The sequence below is a fragment of the Bos javanicus genome, chromosome 18 (genome assembly GCF_032452875.1).
Source record: "Bos javanicus breed banteng chromosome 18, ARS-OSU_banteng_1.0, whole genome shotgun sequence".
Classification (NCBI taxonomy): Eukaryota; Metazoa; Chordata; class Mammalia; order Artiodactyla; family Bovidae; genus Bos; species Bos javanicus.
In genome coordinates, this window is record NC_083885.1 from 36,676,321 (window position 1) to 36,688,359 (window position 12,039).

At 41.7% G+C, this 12,039-nt stretch overlaps 1 protein-coding gene and 1 long non-coding RNA gene across 3 annotated transcripts in view; one reads left to right on the forward strand and one right to left on the reverse strand.

Annotated features, from left to right (window-relative positions):
* The window catches only part of NIP7 (nucleolar pre-rRNA processing protein NIP7), a 66,954-nt gene that overhangs the window by 47,480 nt on the left and 7,435 nt on the right, over positions 1–12,039 (forward strand). The window lies entirely within an intron of this gene.
* Positions 1,093–8,741, reverse strand: LOC133230353 (uncharacterized). Of its 2 annotated transcripts, none has more exons than XR_009730821.1 (3): positions 8,012–8,741; positions 6,543–6,866; positions 1,093–1,296 (listed from the first exon to the last, which is right to left on the reverse strand). It is a non-coding gene; the product is annotated as an uncharacterized LOC133230353 (long non-coding RNA). The 2 variants fall into 2 exon arrangements; XR_009730820.1 differs by having other exon boundaries at positions 6,543–6,722; positions 8,012–8,646.

Consider the following 12,039-nt stretch of genomic DNA (forward strand, 5'->3'; position numbering starts at 1 on the left):
TAATACTTGCCAGCCACACTCCAGACCAATTAAATTAGCATTGTAGGAAATGATTAAAGAGAACCAAAATTTTATCTCCAACAATCTACTTTTTTCAAAATTAGATTCCTATGTTAACTACTAATTAAAAGTTAATAAAAATATAAGAAAAATAATGATAGGATTTTTTAAAGGGGTAATTTATTGTGAGTTAAGATAATTATAGACCTGTTATTCAAAGCCAAACTTTTTTTCCCATTTTGGTTGACTGGAGACCACACAGAGATCGTAGTCACAGAGCCATCATGCAATAATTCTGGGAAGCTTCTGGAACACAAACATTCACAAAGAGTACAGATTTCAGGGACTTCCCTGATGGTCCAGTGGCTAAGACTCCACACTCCCAATGCAGGGGGCGTGGGTGGCTTCCCTGGTGGCTCAGAGGTTAAAGCGTCTGCCTGCAATGTAGGAGACCTGGGTTCAATCCCTGGGTTGGGAAGATCCCCAGGAGAAGGAAATGGCAACCCACTCCAGTATTCTTTCCTGGAGAATCCCATGGACGGAGGAGCCTGGGGGGCTACAGTCCATGGGGTCGCAAAGAGTCGGACACGGCTATGCAACTTCACTTTCACTTTTTCAGGGAACTAGATCCTATATCCTGTAACTAAGACCTGGCACAGCCAAGTAAATATTAAGAAAAAGAAAAAAAGATAACAGAGTTCAGTCAGGCTCCTCTTACAGATTGCCACTTTCACATGAATAAACCCAATCAATAATCCTATAGACCTTCCTTCCCATACAACCAAACATATGGAGAACTCAAAGGAAGCTGAGAAAAAAGATGAGGTCCAAATTCAGTGTTAGAAGGTCTCCCTCGCTCTTTTTTTTTTTTTTTTTAGATGGTCCTGTTATTATGCTCCCATCCCTCCACCTGCCCACACACAGATGTTCCCTGTGAAAGAACTTGGCCCTATGCAGTTCATTCCAGAATGGGATGGTCCCAGAAAGTTTAAAGAAAGGAACTTGCATTTCCTGAGATGACTTGCTCTTGACATTAATTCATATTTAGGAAGGAGCTTCCTAAGCCTTTTATAAATACCCGTGAAACATAAGTGACTCAAGATTGATTTTATTTCCTTCTGTCCCCCTGATGGTTCTTTAATCTTCCTGGAGTGATGCTATAACTTTGGTTCATGACAGCAGTGAGTGACAGGCTGGAGCTAGCCCTTTCCTCCAGCCCTGATTCAAAAGCAGTTGGGCGTTTCCCACAACTTGAGGGCCCAGGTGCTTGGAACTACTGCCAAGAACTTCTTCCAACTTAAAAGAAAAAAATTGTAATTATATCCATTAGTTCTGGGTTAGGTAACATTCAAAATTTTAAAATTCAGAGGGTACGAAGAACACAAAGTGGTATTTATTCCTCTGTCCATGCGCCCCAGCTTCCCAGTTCTCTTCCCCAGTGCTACCAGTTGGAGTATCTTCTTCAAGATAGAGATTTTATGCGTATTTTAAAAAAACACATTGGGAATCCCTTCGTGGTCCAGTGGTTAGGGCTCAGAGCCCTCACTGCCCGGACCCAGGTTCACTCTTTGGTCAGGGAACTAAGATCATGCAAGCCTCGAGGCATTGCATTATTTATTTAAAAATAAAAAATAAAAGAATGCGTTTATGTTTTCTTTTCCCTTTTTCCCCCTACCTTTTGGCTGTGCCTTGCAGCATGCAGGATCTTAGTTACCCAAGCAATCAAACCCGCGCCCCCTACAGGGGAAGCATGGAGGCTTAATCACTGGACCACCAGGGTTAAGTTCCTCTTCCCCGCTTTTATTCTTTTATTTTATATTAATGATAGCACACCCTACAAATACATTTTTCATCTGTCTGTTTTTCCTTCTACTCCTGCCACTAGAATGGATGCAGCACGAGGAGAGGGACTTTAATGGTATAGTGTTATATCCTCAGCGTGTAGAATGGCACCTGGTATACTGTAGTTTCTTCATAAATGTTCATTGAATAAAGTGAATGAACACACTGTTCCACTTCTTGCCCTTAGGAAATCATCTCATTTCTGTCCATAAGGAACCTTCTCACTTATTTTCATGACTGGATAGGGTTCCATTTCTGGACTCATTATTATTTATTTAATCAGATCCCTACTGATGGACATTAGTTTGTTTCTAATCCTCAGCTATGAAATATAGTCCTGGCATTCATATTCTTATACAGATATCATGTTGTACTTGCGTGAGTATATTTAAATGTAAGAGAAACTCCTAAATGTAAAAGAGCTAGGTCAAGGATAAGCTTTGAGTTACATCTTGCCAGCTTCTTTTTAATCAGAAGCACCTTGCCACGTCTAAATAGTTCTACTGTGGTCCATGGCAGTTGATGTAAGCCTGTTCTAAGAAAATCCATCATTAATGAAATTTTTCTGGTTAGGCCCGAATTTATGACTTCCACTTACTCCTGCAAACCCAACAGAAAACCATCACCCAGGTGGGAGCTGTTGGAACAACACAGATGTATTTCAAAAACACAATGTAGAAAGACAAGTGCACACTGCATGATTCCAAGAAGAAACGAGACAAATCTAGGTAACAGAAATCAGAACAGCGGCCGCCCCAGGTTTGGGGGGCAGAGACTGGAAAAGGGATACTAGGCACCTTTCTGAAGAGAAGGAAACATTATATCTTAATTTGGGTGGTGGTTTACATGAGTGTTTGCAGTTGTCAAAACTCACTGACCCACATTATAATGTAGATATTTGATTTTTGTAAAACATGCCTCAATTTTAAAAACTTGAAAAAAAATTTGAAAGAACTGGAGTTTGAGGGTATAACATGTTACTCCCTGCAGATCCCAGTCATGCTGGCCTTTTTTCCATTCCCCACGTGCACTGTGCTTTTTCTCACCTGTCAGCATGCATGTATGCTGTTCCCACTGCCTGAAACACTCCTTCCTTTTTACCAACATATAACCACACCCATTCACCCATACACACACACATGCACACGCACATCTGTCTTTTTATAATTCACAGTGCATTAAAAATATAAAATATAAAAAAATATATAAAATAGTTCCCTCTTACACATGGGGTGTATGTTCTAAGACCCTCAGTGGATGCCTGTAACCTCGGAGAGTACCACACTCCATATATACTATGTTTTCCCCTATACATACATACTTTTGTTGTTCAGTCGCTAATTCATGTCTGACTTTTTGTGACTCCCATGTGCTGCAGCATGCCAGGCTTCCCTGTCCTTCATTATCTCCCAGAGTTTGCTTATCCGTTGAGTCGTTGATGCCATCCAACCATCTCATCCTCTGTCGTCCCCTTCTCCTCCCACCTTCAATCTTTCCCAGCATTAGGGTCTTTCCCAATGAGTTGGCTCTTTACATCAGATATCTAAAGTATTGGAGCTTCAGCATCAGTCCTTCCAATGAATATTCAGGGTGATAAAATTTAATTTCTAAATTAGGCACAGTAAGAGAATATCCAAATTGCCAGCATCACTACTCTTGAGCCTTGGGGATGTTACTAAGTAAAATAAGATTTATCTGAACACTGTGATATGATGGCAGTCTGATAACCTAATAGAATCCTAAGTGACTATCGAGTTAGCATATATATTGTGGATACTTGTCACAGCCCTGTTGGGATGAAGCAGGATGGCACGAGATATCATCAAGCTACTCAGAATGGTGCACAATTTAAAACTTATAAGTTGCTTACTTCTGGAATTTTCCATATATTATTGAACCTTGGTTGACTGTGGGTGACAGAAATGGTAGAAAGCAAAACCGTGGGGAAGGGGTGGGATTAGATAGAAAATGGCTGGAATGATACATTTCTGTATGAATTATTTTGTAACCTGTATGAATTGCCTTATAAAACTCAGGCATAAGAAAATGTACATTTCTCAATTTGGGGGAGACTTGAACTTAAAGGTGATGGTGGGTGACACAATGTTGCTCTTTTTTGGCCACACTGCCAACTTGGCCACCTGAGCCAAGAAATATCTGGAGTTGAGGAAATTCAGAAAAATTAAATGGTCTTTGGTCCACATGGTGGTCCCTGAGATGCTCATTGTTCTGTGTGGTTTACTTGAAGGCGAAAGGCTCAGCATAGTGTCAAGCTCAATCATCAGGAGCCTCTTGGAGGGTCCCAAGACCTAGGAGGTGTTTAGCACTCAGTCTTCCTAAGGCTGCCAGCCATCCCCATCCTGCCTCCTTCTGGGGTTCCATGTGGGGCTGAGGAACGAGCCTCTGTTGTTCTGGAGCTTGCCTTCCTCTCAACCCCCAATGGGTTTGCACTTCAGAAAACTGTCCTGCAGAGAATGGCAGCAGATAGAGTGGCTTTGGGGAGACCCCTTAAAGCTGGTAAATACCCATGTTGGAGTCAGCCTCAGCTTTCATTAAATAGCAAATGGGAAAACTGGAAAAGGAGAAGGAACTTTTTTTTTAAGCTTCTAAGGATTTTGCAAACAATTGAAGTAATTAAAAGTTCTCAGAAGTAGCCGATGGTGCCCTTTTCACCGAGGGAATGTGGGCCAAGCATGATATATTAAAAGAGAGGGAGCTGCTCTATTGAAGTTAAAAATAATCTTCTGTCACATGGCTAATTTGTTGGAATGCAGCAATTAAAGGGCTCTGGGCAGAGCGAGAGCTGGAAGCAGCTGGGGAGCTTGCAGGCAGAGTGCACGCCCTGGGGACTGTTGTTTGCAGAGAGAGAAAACACTGTCACAGCTGACTTAGGGCACCTTATCAGAAAGCCCACAAAGGAGCCAGGAAGAAGGAAAAGTGGGGTTGATTTTAGACCTGTGACCTGTGGGTTTATCAGACAGTGTAGGGATGGGTCAGGACTTGTCACCTGTGCTCTGGGATGGTGATTCACTCAGCAAGGATGAAGGCTTTCCAGTTTCCCCTGCACTTTGAAAAAGCATGCCTTTGAATCCATTTCAAAGGAACACATAACCCGAAGGAGCCCTTTGATCCTAAATCCATGGGAAAAACCAATCTATATGATCTTGAAGGGCAAAGCTCAGGCCAAGAATATAAATCCTAGATTGGGGAGTTGTGTTTTAAAAGTTTTTGTTTTTGTTTTCCTGAAATTGTGAGTTGAAAGAGGTTTTTTGTTTGTTTTCACTTTTTGGCTGCCCTGGGTGGCATGTGGGAATCTTAGTTCCCCGACCAGGGAGCAGACCCATGCCCCTTGCTGGACCACCAGGGAAGTCCCAAAAGAGCTTTAAGAAAACGGTTATCTATCTGGTATAATATGAGTTTTCCAGGTGAGGCAACATGCGCAGAGAGGCTGATTTGCCCACTGTCACTCAACAAGCAAGAGACAGAGGCTAGGTTCTAATTCAGGTGTTTAACTTGAGAAGAGGACGTGATGGTTAGGAAGTGCAGGGTTCACATGACCATGATGTAGAGTCCTGGCTCCAGGGTTGTGGAACCCTCTCACAGGTGCCTAACCCATCTCATCTCAGTGTTAGTGTATGTAGAGTAGGAATAACAATAGTACCTACCACCTAGAATTGTTACAATGCATGTGAAGTGCCTAATGTCTCTCTTGATTAAATGCTAAATAAAGTGTTAGCTGTTATTTTTCCATGGTTTTTTCTACACTGCCCTGCATCCTAGCACCATCTTGCAAGTTAACTTGCCCACACATCCTCTTCTTTTTGGTTGGGGTTGTCTTGCTTTTCTTTCTACCTCCAATTCTCATTCATTACATATAAAGGAAAAGAGAATCAGTCACTTTCTCCTAGCATTTTGTGCATTCCAGCACACCCATATTACTTGTCTTCTCTCAAGCTATAGGCCCTCCAGTCTGTGTGTCCAGGTTGCTGGCAAGCAGAAATGGCACCAACATGAAGAAGCAAGTATTGCTGCCCCAATGCAGTAACCAGAGCTATCTGAATCTTTTAGAATACTTGATCAATTTTCAAGTTTATAAAGGGCACCATGAAGGAGCTCTGAATGTCCGATGGATGTTTGGGCTTCACAGCCTAAGCACCCTTGGAAAGTGGAGGCCAAATTCTGTGTGTGCGCATACATTGCAAGGAATGGACAACCTACCTGACTCTAGCTTGAGCCAGAAATGGGCAAGTTTAGTGGCTCATGTAACCACAAGACTAGACAGATTTCATTTCTGACTAGATCCTAGGGTCAACAACGTCCCCAGGGCACCTTTCTGCTTTGTTGGGCTCTATTCTTTATATTCTTGCTACTTTTGCAGACAAAATAGCTGTGGAGAGCTCTGAGGTTTACTCTTTTTCCAAATCCAGTATTCATATTAAGCAGTCTTCCTGCCTTTAGTCCTGTTTCCTGATTGGGTACCTTAGATCAAGTGTCTCTTCCTGAAACAGTAGGGCCAGGGAAATGAGCTTCTCTAATTGGACAGATTGGATCACATGCCCCAACAGCATCTGATTAGCAGCCCTTGCTAGCTTTGCATACACTACAGCAGGAACAGTTCCTCCTGGGAAGATGGGGTACAGAGACCAGAAGAAAGGGAAAGGCAGATAGAAACCATTAATACCAAAGCCACGGGCACTTACGTGCACTTTTTGAGGGGGTGGTTTATAGCTTGCTTCATATCTTCCCAATGTTCTATAATCCAAGAAATAGTAAAACTTTGGGAGAGGAAAATGCTTTTTCCCCACTCTAGATATTTCCTTCCTGTAGAGGGTCATCAATTAGCGTTAACGCTCACAGCTCCTCTCCATGTCTTCCTTCTCCTGCACTTAGGGAAGAAGGAGTATTAGGAGAAGCTGGATATGAGTCTCCCAGTGTCGTCCTCTTCCTGGGCTCTCAGGGTCCAGATGCTGGGAAGCAGCATTCCTCCACCCACGGAGGGCACCCTGGTCCAGTGTTTCCTGGGACTGTGGGAAAGTCTATTTAATTAGAATTCAAGAAAGCCTACCGGGCACACATGATCAGCCACATCTCTTAACATATAGCCTTATCAGAAGATAATTCATCTCCTGACCACCAAGACCCCCAGCTGATTCAGAGACTGAATAGGGAAGGGGTGTCCTTTTTGTTGAGCCCCTTCTCAAAAGTCAACAAGAACCATCCACTTCGGTTATTAGGGACCCACAGATTTCATCCTTTCATGCTCCCCTTCCTGGCCGGGTCCCCCACAGGAGAAGCTGTCCGCAGAGACAGTGGAGTGCTGGGAGCAGGCTCAGAGGGTGACCACAAAAATGATAAGAGGCAAGGAAGCTAGATTTACAACAGCAGGTTGTAAACTGGGATTATTTCACATGGGCGGGTCGGGGGGAAAGCCAGTGGAGGGGTGATTCAGGAGTAACTTGGACCTTCCCAGGCAGTCCAGTGGTTAAGACTCCATGCTTCCAATGCAGGGGATGTGGGCCTGATCCCTGGTCAGGGAACTAGGATCCTGCATGCTGCATAACGTGGCCAAAAAGTAAAAATTTTAAAAATAAAATAAAAAACACGGGTTAAAAAAATAGTAAAAATAGTAGCCTTGACCAAAACCGTACTGAGGGTGTGGCTTCGCTGGTATTTTTCCACAACCTCACCCTGACCCTGAGTGTGGTCACATGTGTGTCTCTCACCTCTCCCATCCCACTAGGGTCCTTCCAAGCCCACCTCTTTGAAAATAAATTGTTCCAATTCCACAGAGGTGCGGGAAGCTGGGGCACACAAATCAACTTAAAAAATAACACTATAATTTCTTTTTGATTACAGAAATAATATGCAGTCTGTAAAAAGAATGGAAAAAGATACATAAAAGTATAAAGATGAAAACTAAAATCCACTCTAAGCCCTCAACCCTAAGATAGCTATCGTTAGGATTTTGGTCTGTTACTGTCCACCCTTCTTTCTATACATATTTTTTAATGTATTCTTCATTTCTTTTAAAAAAGATTATAAAAATATTTCAAACAAAATAGCAGCATGTAGTGTAAAAGAGGAAAATATTATGCTATTTCTTATAATATTATTTCTCTTAGTATTATGATCTATGTATACTATTAAGTGAATATTTTCTATTGCTCACTGCTTCTTTTTCCCTCTCGTGGCCTCAGCAAAGGTTGACACTGTGGCCCTCAGCTGAGAGGAAAGTGCGAGTGTCATCACACTAGAGACAGGGAACTGTGACTTCACCACAGCCACACCCAACCCCTGCCGTGTGGCCAGGATCCCAGGGGACACATACAATTTCCTAACGTAATAGATACCTCTGTGAGAAAAGCGAGTGAAGAAGGTGGCTTCCATAAGCCAGGGTTCTTGACCTTCCTTCTCTATTCTGAAATACCCATCACATCTGCCATAGTTGCCTCCAGAGCCCCAGGATTTTGATTCTGATTCTGGGAGCATATAGCTGCAAATGAACAAAGAGCTGAGGGAAAGTTCTTTATCAGCAGGAGAATTATTTTATTCCATGTGTTTCCTTACATGAGTTGGGACAATAAGGGAAAAGAATGAGAAGAAATAAAAGGCTAGTTACTCCGGCTACTTTTAATGAATCACAACCCACCCCCCAACAGTGTCATTACCCATCCCCAGTCAGGAAAGGCTTGAGTTTTCTCCATGCCAAGAAAAACAGAGGGCAGGAAGAAACAAATTATGACCTTGTTTGTGTTTTGTTTCTTAACTATTTGATTTATAGGCCCAGATCCAATGATTATGGATGAAAGAAAATATCCCCATGTCCCAAAGCTAACCTGAACTTAACCGGGGTGGATCTCACGTCCACTGCTCAAAGTTAGCACGAAGTTAAATGCTTTAAGAATGCCTCAGGGTTTGAGGCTGCCTGAGCAGCCCAGTAGCAAAGCCAGATTCCTTTCCCATCGCCCCAATTCAGATGAGTACTATGAAGAATTTAAAAATACTAAGTATTTGTGAGAATGTGGAAAAATTGGAGCCCTTGTGCACTATTGATAGGAATAGGAATGTAAAATGGTATAGCTGCTATATGGAAAAGAGTATAGCAGTTTCTCAAAAACTTAAAAATAGAATTACCATATGATCCAGCAATTTCATTTCCAGGTACTCAAAAGAATTAAAATCAGGGTCTCAAAGAAATGCCTTATACCTAAATATTATTATTTTTGGTTGGTCTTTTGTTTGCCCAACCATTATTTCTTGTTCTGGGAGGCAGCGACTAATACATTTGCCTTTAAATCTATCAAATGCACCCCCCGCCCCCCATAGCTGCCTCGTACTTGGAGGAATTCTGAATTAAGCAAAATGAGGGTAAAGTTTTTGAGCTGGCCCTTCAGAGAGCCACCAGACTGGTTGAAATGAACAGCCACAATTTTTGAAGAATGAGATCACTGCTACTACCTCCAGGACTAGGAACTTGTGCTAGGAATGGGGACTGCCATGGTCAAAGCTTTCTGCCGAACTGGAGAGCAGGGGATGGAGACAGGGCAAGTTAAAACATCACAGAGTTCTCTGACTGAGATTCATCTGTTTTTTTTTTTTTCCTTGATTAAGTGTTCACCTGGTTGTTGTAATTTTTTGCTTAGTTTCCAGAATGCCAATAAAGTTGATTTTGAGAGGGAAAAAGGAAAGAAAAATATCATGTAGCCATGCGCTCTATAGAAAGAAAACACAATGATGTTTTGGACAGAGCAGCCACTCAGGATGTGGAGGCTCACCGAGGCCTCACCCAGGGGTTGACATTTAACCAGAGATTAGACTGATAAATCTAAATGTGAAGTTGGGCAGAGAGAATACCCCCAAAGTAGGCTTGTGCTTGGCATATAGAAATCAAACCATCTTGACTCAGAAAAGAAATTTTTGGCCATTAGGGTTGGTTTTTTTTTTTTTTTTTTTCCTTCAGATATGGATCTAGATGGAAGATTGATAAATTCCTCTGTCACTCTTAACTATAGAAAAAAGATGTTTGACCTCACTCTTAAGAAGAGAAATGCAAGTCAAAACCACAGTGTGATATAATTTTTAAAAGGTCTCATCGTTTGGTTTTGCTGGCTGTGCTGGGTCTTCGTTGCTGTGCTGGCTTTTCTTTCGTTGCGGCGAGCAGTGTACAGGCTTCTCTTGTTGCAGAGCATGAGCTCTGGGCTTCAGTAGTTGCTGCTCCCAGGCTCTAGAGCCGCAGGCTCAATAGTGGTGGCGCATGGGCTGAGCTGCCCCACGGCATGTGGAAATTTCCCAGACCAGAGACTGAACCTGTGTCTCCTGCATTGGCAGGCGGATTCTCTATCACCGAGTCCACCAGGGAAGTCCTAAAAATGTCTCACTGTTATAATCCAAAAACTTTGCTAACACACACTCTGAGACTGTGAGGAATCCAGCACTCATGTACATCGCCAGTGAGAATATAAATTGGTGCAATTGCTAACATTACAATTGCATGTGCTTTTGACTTAGAATTCCCATTTCTTCTTATACATGTGTACAGTGATAAAAGATCAGAGTTGTATTAATTGCAGCAGCATTTGCAATTCCAAAACACTGGAAACCCAAATCTCCATCAGCAGACTAGTTAAATTATGATATATTCATACCAAACTCTGAATACTGAGCTGTAGAAAACTATGCAGCTGTAAAAACTATGTAAAAATAAATGAGGAGGTACTTTATGTATCATTATCTAAACATTTCTAAGATGTCATTAAGTAAAAAAGGCAAGATGCAGAAGGGTGATGTTCACTACCTTTTATATGTAAAGAAAACTTAAGTATAAAAATGTTAGTTGCTCAGTTGTGTCTGACTCTGCGACCCCATGGACTGTAGCCTGCCAGGCTCCTCCATCCATGGGTTTTCCCAGGCAGGAACTGGAGTGGGTAGCTATTCCCTTCTTAAAGGGATCTTCTGGACCCAGGGATTGAACCCACATTGCAGGCAGATTCTTTACTGTCTGAACCACCAGGGAAGCCCTTAAAACTAAGTATAAATATGTGTATTTACTTGCATTTTGCATGGAGAAACTCAGGAAGGATACACATAAAAATTATTAAATGGTTTCTGTGGTGGGTGAGTGGAAGGGAATGGAAAGTAGGTAGAAAGGTGGTGGGCAAGATACTTTTTATTGAGATGTTTAATTTTTTTTTAGTTTGGAGCCATGTGAATATATTAAGACTTAAAAATTAAATTTAAAACTTCTTCCCTTTACTACCTCTTATCTTAATTTATTAATTTATCACTTAATCCATAGCCATTGTTCACTCCTCCAGCCGCTCTCCTGAGGAAGTGTTTCATTAAATGAATGTGGATGATGGTTATAAAAAGTACATTAGTGCATATATATTTTTAAAAAGCTGACTTAAAAAACATGTTAGAGATTAATCTAATCACGAAGGAGATTTCTGTGCTTTACCCCTCATCCTCCACAGATTAAATAAAGGTCATTGACCAAAGACATTTGGAACATTCTGAAGGCAAAAACCTGCCTAAAGGAAACTTTGTGTTTATGGAAACATTATGATTTTTCAAAGTGGCCTTTGGCTCAGTAGATTGTAGTAAAAACAATGACATCATCCAATCTCTGAACTGGATCATCTTTATCAAAAAGAACCCTTTACCGGGTAAAGAATTTCTAAGTGTTAACATCTTTTCACATCCATTTTTTCATTGGCTCCACGTCTGGGAAGTATTGTAGTCTTTTAATGTTTTTTGATTCCCTCCTTATGCCCTTCCCCTAACCACTAAATTAACTTTGTCTGTTTTTTCCTTAGCAGCTTTATAACTCACATACTATACAAATTATCTATCAAAAGTATACAATTCAGTATCTTTTAGTGTAGTTACAGAGTCGTGCAGGCATCATTGCAATCTAATTTTATAACATCGTCACCATACACAAAAGAAGCTTCATCCCCATTAGTGGTCATTCACCATTTTTCCCAACCCTCTCAGCCATGTACAACCACTAAATGTACTTTCTGTCTCTACAGATGTGCCTTTTTAAAAAATAATTGATTAATTAAGTAGGCTGTGTGGGGTCTTATTTGTGGCAGGTGGGCTTCGTTGCCCTGCAGCATGTGGGATCTTAAGTTTCCTGACCAGGGATCGAAGCCTCACCTCCGGCAGTGGAAGTGCAGAGTCTTAACCACCAGG